The sequence below is a fragment of the Tupaia chinensis genome, unplaced genomic scaffold, assembly GCF_000334495.1.
Source record: "Tupaia chinensis unplaced genomic scaffold, TupChi_1.0 Scaffold150128_1, whole genome shotgun sequence".
Lineage (NCBI taxonomy): Eukaryota > Metazoa > Chordata > Mammalia > Scandentia > Tupaiidae > Tupaia > Tupaia belangeri.
Genome location: NW_006209967.1, coordinates 346,549 through 359,119, shown reverse-complemented (window position 1 = coordinate 359,119; position 12,571 = coordinate 346,549).

Below are 12,571 nucleotides of genomic sequence, written 5' to 3'. Positions count from 1 at the left end.
TTGAGATCATATAATTTACTTGAAATGTAATGCTGTGAAACAATCCCACCTCTTTAGATGTCTTTACCCAGTTTAGGGAACAATTAAGACAATTTCCTTTGGATATTTTACTGATTTTTCTGGTGTCATTGCAACACTGAATTAACATTACCATTTTAGCTAGGTTTCTCACGTTTCATGTACACAGATTTTTTTTTTTTTTTGGAGAGGCTTTTGCTATAGGGCGCGTGCGCTCGCCAGACAGACAGAGAGAGACATAGAGACAGAAAGCGAGAAATCACCCCCCAGGGGGGATGGTCACGCTGCAATCCCTTCTCCTCCATTCTCCTCTCGGGATCTTGGGCACGCACGCACACGCACCCGGCGTGAGATTTAAGCCACCGGGTCCGAGACGCGAGCCGCGGTCGACTACGTGGGAGTCCAGCGACATAGCCATTACGCTAACTGCTGGTTCCCATACACAGATTTTTAAAAATGTACATGCCAAAGGGCATCTGCCCTCACCAGATAGAGAAAAAGTGACATAGAAGGAGAGGGAGAAAAAGTATCCCCCCACACACCATTGGAAGACAGTCATATCACAGTCCCTTCTGCATTTTTCCATCCTGTCAAGATTTTGGGCACACACGCACATGTGTCTGGTGTGTTTTTCAAGTGTTCAGGGTGGGGATACAAAGCCCACAGTTGGCCATGTGGGATCCAGCTCCCTTAATTACTAGGCCATAGGCCAGTGCAAAAAAATTTTTTTTAACTTAGCTGTGCAGTTTCACACTTGCCAGTAAAATGTCATCTGTTTGGATAATCAGTATATATTAAGTGGAGACATGCAATGTCTCTCTTTCATAGCCTGGTTTGCTTCACTCAGCAGTAAATCTTGCAAATTCACCTTACAAGCTGTTGTGATGTATAGCAGCTGAATGTATAAAAGAAATTAAAATTTAAAAAAAATAAAAAGATACTGAGGGGGAAAAAATGGCATCTGATTGATATAGGCCAATTATCCTAGGTTCTTGCATATTCTAATTCTTTCCTAAACAGACCTGCTGCTTTAATACTGCAGCCTATGCCCAGAGGGAATGCAAAAAGCTCCAAGTAAAAACAACAGAGAAACAAGGCAGCCAAAAGCCAGCATGAACTGGCCTTCATCTGTGCTTATTCCTTGCTCCATTGCAGTTTGCCCCATCACTCCCTTTTTTAACCCCCTGTTCATTCATCATTCTAGCTTCCTGTCAGCTCCAGTCTCATCTTTAGTTTTATCTTCTCAGCTTGTATGCTTCGCTGCCTCCCAAAACTACACCCAATTTATTGCTTGTCTCCTCTACCCTGCTCTGGCCTTGGGACTCTTTCCTTTGAACTAACCCTAAAGACTACCTTATGTCTCAGCCCAATCACTTCCCTAGCTCTACTCCCTTCTTGCTCTGACCTTGGAGTGCCAGGCCCAGGAAAAATACTGTCAACCTATAAATTAATGATTCTTCCCAGTTTGGATTCATCAACAAAAGTTATATTCATGTCGTTCTTGTTGTCACCTAAAACATTGATAAATAGTTGAACTGTGGGCCAAGGACATAAAATCTGTACCACTTGAAATTCTTTTAGAGTCCATCCTTGGGTTTCTATTTTTTTTCTCTAAAGTTTAACAAATGTGATTTCTTACATTGTAGAGAGTTTCACTGGCTAATACAGTAGCTGCTAGCCATATGTGTGTGTATAAATTTATATTCCCCTTAATTAAAATGAAATTTGAAATTCGGTTTCTAAGTTGTTACATTTCAAGTCTACAGCCACATGTTTCTAGTGGCTATCATAGATACATGATATAGCTTTAGAACATTTTCGCCACCACAGAAATTTCTATTGGGAGCACTATTTTAGAGTACACATTTGATTATGCCCAGCATCAACTTATATTGATATTGCATTTTGCCATTTATTCATTAATCAACTGTCTTGTTCAAGCAGTCACAAATATGTCTGTCTTTGCTATATTCAGCCCACGCTTTTCTGTCTTGTCCAAAAGGACATAAGACAATCCTTTGCTGAAATACAAATACACTAATTACAATAGTGCCCTTGTCTACTTGGTGAATAACCTATTTGATTGTTTAATGCCTTGTAACATATCATCCCCAAATTTAGTGGCTTAAAAAAATAATCTTTTCTCATGTTTTCTGTGGCTCTGAAATTTTAGAGTGGCTTGATTCAGGGTTTGTCATAAAGTTATAGTCAGAAATTGGCTGGTACTGCCATCATCTTAAGGCTTCAACAGGGAGTGGGAAATCCACTTTCAAAGCAGCTTGCTCACATGGAAGCAAGCTGATGCTAGCTCTTGGTGGTGGACACTAGTTCTTTTCTAGATAGGCCTCACCATAGGGCTATTTCAGTGTCCCCAGAGTGTGGTAAATGGCTTCTCACAGATCACTCATTCTGAGAAACTTAGGTAGATGCTTCAGTGCCTTTAATGACTTAGCCTTAAAAATTAAACATGATCACTTCCTCCAAATCCTGTTGGCCACACAGGGCCAGCCCTGATTCATTGTGGGAGGAAAACATACAAGGTGAGTATCAGGATACCTGGATCATTGGGGCTTATATTGAATGTTTGATATAACAACATTCAAAATAGAAGATAAGAGAGTCTGTCTTGGCTCATTATTAGTGAATCCCTGTTTGCTCCTGGGGAGCATCTCTTAGGAGACATTTGTACAATATTCTGTAAGAATTTTCCTTGGAATCAGCATCAATTTAATTTATTAGTCTATGTTTTCTGAAAGGTATCTTTCTGTTATGTTTTAAAAATTAGGATTTTGCATATTTCCAAACTTTTTTTTTTTGAGAGTGAGAGAGATTTTTGATATAGGGTGAGTGTACACTCTGGAAAGAAAGTGAGACAGAAAGAAAGAAAGAAATTACTCCCAGGGGGTATGGCCACACTGCAATCCCTTCTTCATTCTCCTCTTAGAATTCTGGGCATGCACACACACACACTCCCAGAGTGAATTTCGAGCCACTGGGTCCAGGACTTGAACCTCAGTCAACCACGTGAGAATCCAGCACCTTAACCACTTTCTCCACTCGCTGTCCCTATCCTATTTCTAAACTTCTAACCCTTCCACTTTGTTCCGAAGATCATTGCAATTGCATCTGCAGATTGTTTTGGGAGGGCATATTTTTATTTGTTGTTGCTACTTTAATTTTATGTCTGTCATTTTTCTGAACCTGGAGGTTAGCCTCTAAGCATAACAGCTGGGTACTCTCTATAAATTTTCTCTCCTCCCCTAACAATTTTTTTTTCTTGTATGAATAGTCTCTCAGATCTCTAACTTCATTTCCTCCTAATGTTTGGTTAACATTTTATAATTACAATATGTATTTTTTAAAATTTGCTAGAAGATGTGTGTACTCACCAGAGAGAGACAGAGACAAAGAGCGAGGGAGAAGGAGAAAACATCCCAACATTCTTTTGGGCACTACTGCCCCGTTTCCACACACTTCTAATGTGTTTTTCAAGCTGTCAGGTCAAGGATTCAAACCACAGGGTCAGCCATGTGGGATTCATCTCCTTTAACCACCAGGTCATAGAGCTTGCCCCTATAATCAGAATATTCTCAATGAGGGGGACCACCATTTAGTGTAATGACTCTGTTGCTGGAATCCCGTATAATGGACTGTGGTTCGAGTCCTGGACCTGGTGGCTTAAACTCACGCCAGGCACGTGTGCGTGCATGCCCAAGATCCCAAGAGGAGAATGGAAGAGAAGGGATTACGGTGTGGTCATTCCCCCTGGGGGTGATTTCTCACTTTCTGTCTCTCTGTTTCTCTCTGTTCTCTCTGTCTTTCCTGCGAGCGCATGCGCCCTATAGCAAAAATCTCTCCAAAAAAAAACAAAGAATATTCTCAATGAGGTAAAAGAAATACAATAGGAATTAAGACAATTTGCCTAATCTATGTGATCAGTTATCACTGTACCATACTTCCACCCCAAGAAGTGTGATTCATATTCATAGTTTGGTTTTGTGCAGAGTGTGTGAGTACACATACACAAAATCAAATAAATTGGTTAGTTTTTCAGCACTTTAAAAATTTGGCATTTTTTGTTACCAGGCAGGGCAACACTATTTTAATATGCTATGACATGATATGGTATCATATGACACAATATTGTATGATATGATATATATCACAGATGTATGCTTCATTGATTTTTATCTTTATATCACTCTTAGAACACATTCCTGAAATCAGCAGATGGCATAATGGTTTGAGTCCAGGGCCAAGCGGCTTAAAACAAGCAGAAAGTGTGTGCATGCATGCCCAAGTCCTGATAGGAAAATGGAGGAGAAAGGATTGTGGTGTGGTCATCCTCTCTGGGAGTGACTCTTCTTTTTCTGTCTGTCTGTCAAGTGCACACGCCCTAGAGCAAAAATCTCTTTAAAAATTATTTAAAGACTATCTGCGGTAGGTGGGATGGATGAAATACTGCCACACACATATGCTGGCATAAATATATTTTGATTTAAAAAATAAAGCATCTCATTTTCTGTAATCTATTGTGTATGACTGACTAGGTACAACATTTGTCTGTTTTGTTATTAAAGTATCCAAAATAGCATGGTAGCTTTACCGTACATATCCTATAATTTCCAGATTATCAACCAAGTTTTTTCTTATTTTTCAGAATTAAATCCAGAGTAGCAGCTTTTCTCATTTTTTCCTTTATTTTCTAATAAAGGGAATAGTACACCACTTTAAAAACTAATCAGATTTTCTTTTTTTCTTTTAGAAAAATATAAACAAATAATTTTAGATAACATCATATTTATATATTTTATCTGGAAAAATATCTTTGACATATGTTATTAAGAGGCAAAGTCCTTTGAGTAGATACCAAGGAGTGGGATTGCTGGATCATATGGTAGTTCTATTTGTAGATTTTTGAGACATCCAAGGACATTTAGAAGAAAAATAAGCAAAGCATTAATGGGACAAAGAAATGTGGTGTTATCTGTTGAAGATAATTTTTAGTTTTATCAACTGGACTAAGGAGAAATGTTGACATGTTGGAATACTCACTTTGTAAGCTAAATAACATGATTGAATGTATACAAGAAAATGAAATTAAAAAATTTTAAAAAGGAGGCAAAGTCATATGTATGACATTGTCCTATTTTTGTTTAAAAATAGAAGAACAAGATAATTGTGTATGTTCACATAAAGTTTATGCTCGTGAGGAATGATATAGGAAGATATTTACCAAATTGTTAATATTGATTATCTTGGAGAGGAGAATGATGGTGGTAGTATATGATTGAATCAAGATCATAGACTGTTGGGATCAGCAGATGGCATAATAGTTACGTCCCTGGACTCTCACATAGTCGATCGTCATTTGAGTCCTGGACGCAGGGGCTTAAAACTCATGCCAGGCACATGTGTGTGCCCAAAGTCCTGAGAGGAGAATGGAGAGAAGGGATTTCAGTGTGGCCATTCCCCCCAAGGGGTGATTTCTCACTTTCTATCTCTCAGCCTCTCCAGCGAACACACGTACCCTATAGTAAAAATGTCTCAAAAAAAAAAACAAAAACAAAAAAGAACACAACTGGTATCTTCTTCTGCATTCACTTTTTTGACTTTTTGATTTGTTATATAAGTATGTACTAATTTCATAAATATTTCTAATCCAATAATGTAAGACATTTTAAAATGTACTATCATTTTTACTACCTCCCCCACAGTATGATCTGGATTCAAGAAAATATGGCCCAAATAATTTCTATTATCACTCTGTAGGATATAGCATGATGATATTACTTCCATTTACTCTCTTTTCCACTTTGATCCTGCTTATGTGATATACTCCTTTTTACAGTAGGGATAACTTCTTAAAGTTCAGTGTAATTCTTCCTTTTCTTCTCTAAGTCATTTCCATTTTAAAAATACAGATTCTCTAATTGTGAATTGCTAGTTGCAACTCTTACTTTGTCAAACCTCAGCGATAATACTGCGATCACACATGCATGTAGGAACCCATACATACATACTGTATATATATTTCAAGTTTACTGTATTCTCCACCTGTTGTGCATTCAGGGACTATTATAATTTGGGGAACCCATTTAGCAGAAATTGAAAGATCCAAAGATATGATAGTAGAGAGAATAACTGTAGATACCAGAGACTGTAAGAGAATTTGAAAGTGGATGGTAGAGTGTGTGGTAGGGGACCGGTGGGAGGGTCAAAGGGAAGACACATTTAACAGACCAAAAAAAAAAAAATGTAATGTTCTCCATTGGGAAAAAAAAAAAAAAAGATCTGTAATTTTTGCTTTGTATACATACAATTTTTAAAAATACTTTTATTTGTTAAAATGAAAGAAAATGGAATATAAAATTGTCAGTACAGACTTATTAAGGTTACTCCCAGGACCTTGGGAGAAAAAGTTAGGGACCTTGAAGCTTAAATCTCATTAGTGTCCAGTAAATATGTTCCTGTGTGTGAGTCAGCTGGAGTCGTGGTGGTTAAGATGGATCTCGCATAGCTGACTGCATGGTTTGAGTCCTGGACCTGGTGACTTGAAAACAACACTCAAGGTGCGTGTTCATGCATGCTCCAAATCCTGAGAGGTGAATGCAGGAGTAATGATTGCAATGTGGCCATCCTCCCTGTGCGGTGTTTTCTCACTTTTCTTTGCTCTCTGGCCAGCATACATGCCCTATAGCATGTCACACACACACACAGAAATATGTATACATATATCTATATGTATATATGTACATATATGTATACAGATGTATATAGACATGTGTGTAAATACACATATTTGTATAAATGTATACATACACACACACTCTGTATGTGTGTTCCTGTGTGCATTTGTACCAGGTGAGGGAGGATGGATAGCCAGAAGCTGCTGAGCTGGAAATTCATTGATGAGGATGGTATGGTGTTTGAAGAAGGAAAAGACTAAAAAAAAAAAAGGCAGCTTCTTGACCAACCTCACAAATTTGTCTGACTTTTAGTTTTGATTTCCCTGTTTTAGTTCTCTTTATAAAACAATTGTCTTTTGTTAGAGTAGCATTCCAGTTTTCAATAGCAATGAAACCTGTGTTCAGCAAGGATCAGGTTTCCAAGGCCCCATTTTAGAAACAAGCATAGCTCAAATCATGCCGAGCTTAAGAGCATTCCATGACAAGCAACAGAAGCTTTGCAAACTATGGTCAGAAAGCACATTTCATGACCTTTGGCCTGGGAAACATTAGGTAGCTTGTTGCTTTGTTCCCAGAGAAGGGGCACATAGAAAAAATTAAAAGGAGTGGTGAAAAGTGGGTTAGAAACTATAGTTGATATCCTATAATTGCAAAAATGCATCCATATAGAAGGAAGAACACCTCAAGAAGGACCTTTAGCACGGTGGTTCCTAAAGAAGGTTCCTCCCTTTATTAGGATTTCCTGAGGTTCTTTCAGATAGAGTGATCCATTCATTCACTGGTATATTATTTTGTTTTGTTTTGATTTGTTTTGTTTTGTTTGTTGAGAGGTTTTTGCTATAGGACGCGTGCGCTCGCCACACAGACGGAGAGAGACAGAGAGACAGAAAGCAGGAAATCACCCCCCAGGGGGGGTGGCCACGCCACAATCCCTTCTCCTCCATTCTCCTCTCGGGATCTTGGGCATGCACACACACGCGCCCAGCGTGAGTTTTAAGCCACCGGGTCCAGGACTCAAACCGCGGTCGACTACGTGGGAGTCCAGCGACATAGCCATTACGCTAACTGCTGGTCCCACTGGTATATTATTAATAGATGATATTGGACCTGGAGTGTTTGGGATCATGAATCTGTAAATTCAGATTGTTTTATAATCTTATTTCACCATTTCCACCCAGGACCCAGTGCTGTACATACTAAACTTATGCTAACAGAAATTTGCAAGACAAGGACTCATTTTCATATATGATATGTCAGAGTAGAGGAAAATCAGTAAATAACAGACATTTTATATGCACTTGAAAATTTTAATAAGCAGTTTATGAGATTCAAGTTTTAAAATAAGTGTTTATTAAAATATATAAAATGCAGATCTTAAATGTATAAATGAAAAAAAGTGGTCAAGAACCTTTTGAACTTGTATTTTGTATAACACACACATGCCCTTGAAGACTAGGGTGACTGGTGACTTATGTGAAAAAAATATATATATATATGGTTCTTTGTATTAAAATATTGAAGTACTGACTTTGTTCCCAGTAAAAGCTGGCAAGAGGGGAGGTGCAATGAAGGCCTAAAAAGCAGAGAAATGCATGCTGGCCCTCAAACCTGTGTCCTTGGCATCAGATCTATAGTACTCCTACCATCTAGCTCTTTGAAAACTTGCTGTTTATCATCTCAGACCTATCAAGCATAATTGCTCACAAACATAGACTCCTTGGGATCAGCATGTAGCGTAATGGCTATGTCACTGAACTCCCACATAGACAACCATGGTTCGAGTCCCGGACCCGGTGGCTTAAACTCACGCCGGGCGTGTGCTGTAAGTAATTTTTTTAAGCATTAAAAATGGCTGGTTTGGGGGCCTGCAGGTGGCGTTGTGGTTAGAGTCACTGGACTCCCACATGGTCGACCACGGTTCTAGTCCTGGACATGGTGACTTGCTTTCTCACTTCGTCTCTCTCTGTCTCTCTCTGGGAAATAATAATAATAAATAAAGTTAAATAAAAATAATTCTTTTTAAAAAAATAACTAGTTTGATGTTGCTTTTGTTGCTGTTTTCTGGAGGTTTCTTAAACTTAAAATTCATGTTATGGGACCAGCAGTTGGCGTAATGGCTATGTTGCTGGACTCCCACGTAGTCAACCGCAGTTTGTGTCCCAGACCCGGTGGCTTAAAACTCACGCCGGGCACATGTGCGTGCGTGACCAAGATCCCTAGAGGAGAATGGAGGAGAAGGGATTGCAGCATGGCCATCCCCCCTGGGGGGTGACTTCTCGCTTTCTGTCTCTCTCTCTCTGTCTGTATGGCGAGCACACGCACCCTAAAGCAAAAACCTCTCCCAAAACAAACAAACAAACAAAAAAACCCTTAAAATTCATGTTTTGTCCGGGTGAGGTGATTCACTTCATGATCTCTGCTCTGGCAGTCTCTGGCTACTCTTAGGCTATGACTGGCTTCCATTTCTTTTTATAAAGCCCATGTTGTTTCTATTAAGAGGGCTTGAGAACTGAAAGGGGTAAGGGGGAACTGGATAGCTCAGGGGCCTAACTAATGTCATCTGATCTCTCTTACTCTGAGACTTTTTTGAATTTGGCTCCTCTTCACACAGTCTCAAAATATGCACCGACTCTTCAACGGTCATTGACAAGTGGGCTCTGGAGTCAGACTGCCTGAGTTAGAAGCCAGGCTCCTCTAATTACTAGCTGTGAAGCTTTAGGGAAGTTACTTCATCTCTCTGTGCCTCAATTTACTTTCCTTTTCAATGGGAATAATAATTAAAAACCTGGAAGAATTATTGACAAAATTAAATGAGATACTATATGCAAAGCACTTAGTCTGGAGCTCACAGTCAGCACATGATAAATGTTATCTTTTAACTAATACCAACAATCAGAAATTATAAAGGAGTCAGGACCTTAAGATAACAAAATGGGCCTAGACCTGTGGCCGAGTGGCTAAGGGAATAAGATACCATACGGTGAACACCCAGTTTGAATCTTCACTGAGAGGCTTGAGAAAACACACTGGGCATGGGTGCCCAGAATTCAACAGAATGGAGAAATGGAGAGAAAGGATTGTGGAATGACCACAAGGGGTGCTTTCTTCCTCTCCCTCTCTATCTTTCTATGGGGAGTGAATATGCCATCTGGCAAATTAAAAAAAAATATTGTAACAATAACAGGATGGGTTGGAGGAGAAAATGATGCCATAAATACTAGACATATAATGTTGACAAAGAGACCATTTTTTGGGTAAAACCTATGGAAGACTTACTGCTGAGTGAAGCAAGCCAGGCTATGAAGGAGAGGCACTGCATGTCCCCACTTAATATAAACTGACTGTCCTCACTCTATGACTGAAACTAATTCACTAAAGGATATAGAAACACAGTATATAGATGTAAATACCAGATATAGTGTGTGTGCAAGAGGAGGGTCTGAGGAAGGACATTTAGAAGAAAAATAGGGAGGCAAAATATTGATGTTACAGGGAGGTGTGATATTGTCTGTTGAGGATATTTTGTGGTTATGTCAACTGTGTTGAGGAGAGATGTTCACCTGTTGAAATACCCATTTTGTAAGACAAATTAAAATGTGATCGAATGTATAAAAGAAAATGAAATGAAAAATAAATAAATTAATGAAAAAAATAACCCAACCTGACCAGTTCCTGGAACCCGGTTAGACAACAGTTACTTTTATGGATTTGAGGTCAGGAAAGAGAGAGAGGGAAAAAAAGGGGGGATGGACGAGGGAAGTGGAGGTAGTGATTGTGGAGTAAGGGGAAGAGAAGTCCTGAAGCTGGAAAAGAAGTGCCCTATTCCAAAGTTATGCTTTGGGCTGAGCCCCTTGTTTGGGGGCCATCTATTTGCCTTCTGGTCTGCTAGCCCAGCTGACCTTCCTCAAGGCAGCCACAAAAATTCCCAGTAACACCAGTGTACAAGGCAGTTTCCATGCTCTTCCATGCCTCCTTTTTCCTTGAAGATAATAATAACTAAAAATGAATAGTTTCTCTGGCAAGTTCTGGTCAAACATCTAGCTTCCCCTCCCCCCATTCCAGGAGGGGTCCCATCAGACTATGTGACTAATCCCTATGGAGTCACCAAGCCGCTAGCCTCTCACTGAGTCTTGCAAGAAAAGAGCCCAATGATTTAACCTGGAATCTTTTGCCTGGTCTGGACATGTCCCCTTTAGACAGGCTAAAACAGCCTTTGCCATCAGGGGCCACTGAGACATTACTCCACACCCTACATTCAGCAAACCAAATTAAAAAAAAAAAATCTTAAATTAGGAACACTTCTACCTTTTAGCAAAGATTCTCTTCAATGTTGCTTTAAAGGTTGTATTTCTTGACTCCCTGACTTGATTTCTAAAAGCTAGATGTGTATATAAAAGTACAACTGTCTATTAACTAGTTTACCTGTCCTCTAGTTATGAAATGTTAATTTTGGACTCACACTTAGGAAGATCTAGAAGACTTTTACCATCCAAGAGTTCTTAAACTGTGTTTTAAAGGGGCACGATTTTGTATGGAGGAATTGCTTGTTAATAGTTGAATTCTTGGGAAATTTAATTTCTGTAATGGTATATATCACATCTGAATTAACGAGAAAATTTGATCCAGAACACAAGAGTTTGTTTTTCTGGGGGGAGGTGGTGGCTGGTTTTCTCAGCACGCGTGAATAGAGAATTTTCTTTATTTAGGGAGTCTGGATTCCTTGGACAGGTTATGGCTATTACAGTGCTCACCAAAGCTCCCAGAAGTTAAGGAATTTAAGGATGTAAACTGGAGCCTTGAAACAGACACAAAATAAAATTCACCAATATATAAAGAGAATCATTGTAAAAGTAAGAAGGGTGGATCAGAAATGGTGAGCTCGAGGTCAGCGGGAAGAATTTTCATGTAATTCTTCTTAGGTGAGGTAGACAATTAATTTAAAAAGAAAGAAAGAAACGGGGGGGGGGGAACTCACGTCGCGTTCTGCCTCTGAAGTTTGGGTAAGCGTCTCTGAAGTTTGGGTAAGGAAAGCAGCCTGTGAGTTCCAGGGAAAGTAAGCTGCTTTGGAACGTTTTTAAACGTGAGCTTTGCAGTGTATGAGCTTAGAAAGTGGCGAGTTTTAGGCAATGACTCCCTTTCCCATTAATGCTTCAAGAGACACTTGACTGCTCAGGGCTAAGTCACTTTTGTCAGAGTCTTTTAAACCGTCTGTTAGAACCCCGGTGCGAGTTGCGGGCTGTGGGGTGGAAAGAAACGAAGGCCAACAGCTTGGGCGCAGAGAAACGTTTTGCAATGAATGAGCGAATGAATGAAAACCCGGCCGAACGCTGCAGACTGGGAAAGACCCAGGAACTTTCTCTGCTCTTTGCGAACACGACTTTTGCAAACTTCAAAACAGGATTTCAGAGACCGAAATCCTGTCTTAGCCCCAAGCACCTGTGAGCAGGTGCGGTTCCGAGGGAGCGACCCGGGTCTGGCGCTAACTAGTGTGGGGGAAAGGGGAGCTGCAGCCCACTTCGAGGGGATTTCGCAGCGGCTCTTCTGTGCCACTCTCCGCTAATGGTTTCGAAGGCCAAATCGTGACAGCTCTGGGGCACACTCAGTGCCCTCCTCCGCTTGCAAAGGGGCTTGTCTAGATCTGATCCCTAATCTGAAGGCAAGTCATTTCCTTCTCTAACTTGGTGGGTCATTGCAATAAAAGGAAGCAATAAAATCAGAGAAGCAGAAAGAGAAAATAGACAACTACTAGAAAAGTCACAAGTGTCTTTTTGACGAGACGAAGGCGCGAGCTGTTTGGACTGTGGCAGAGTTGTGAGGCCCAGACTGGGAGCGGCGCGGAACGGGACCGGTTTTCCGGGGCTGGC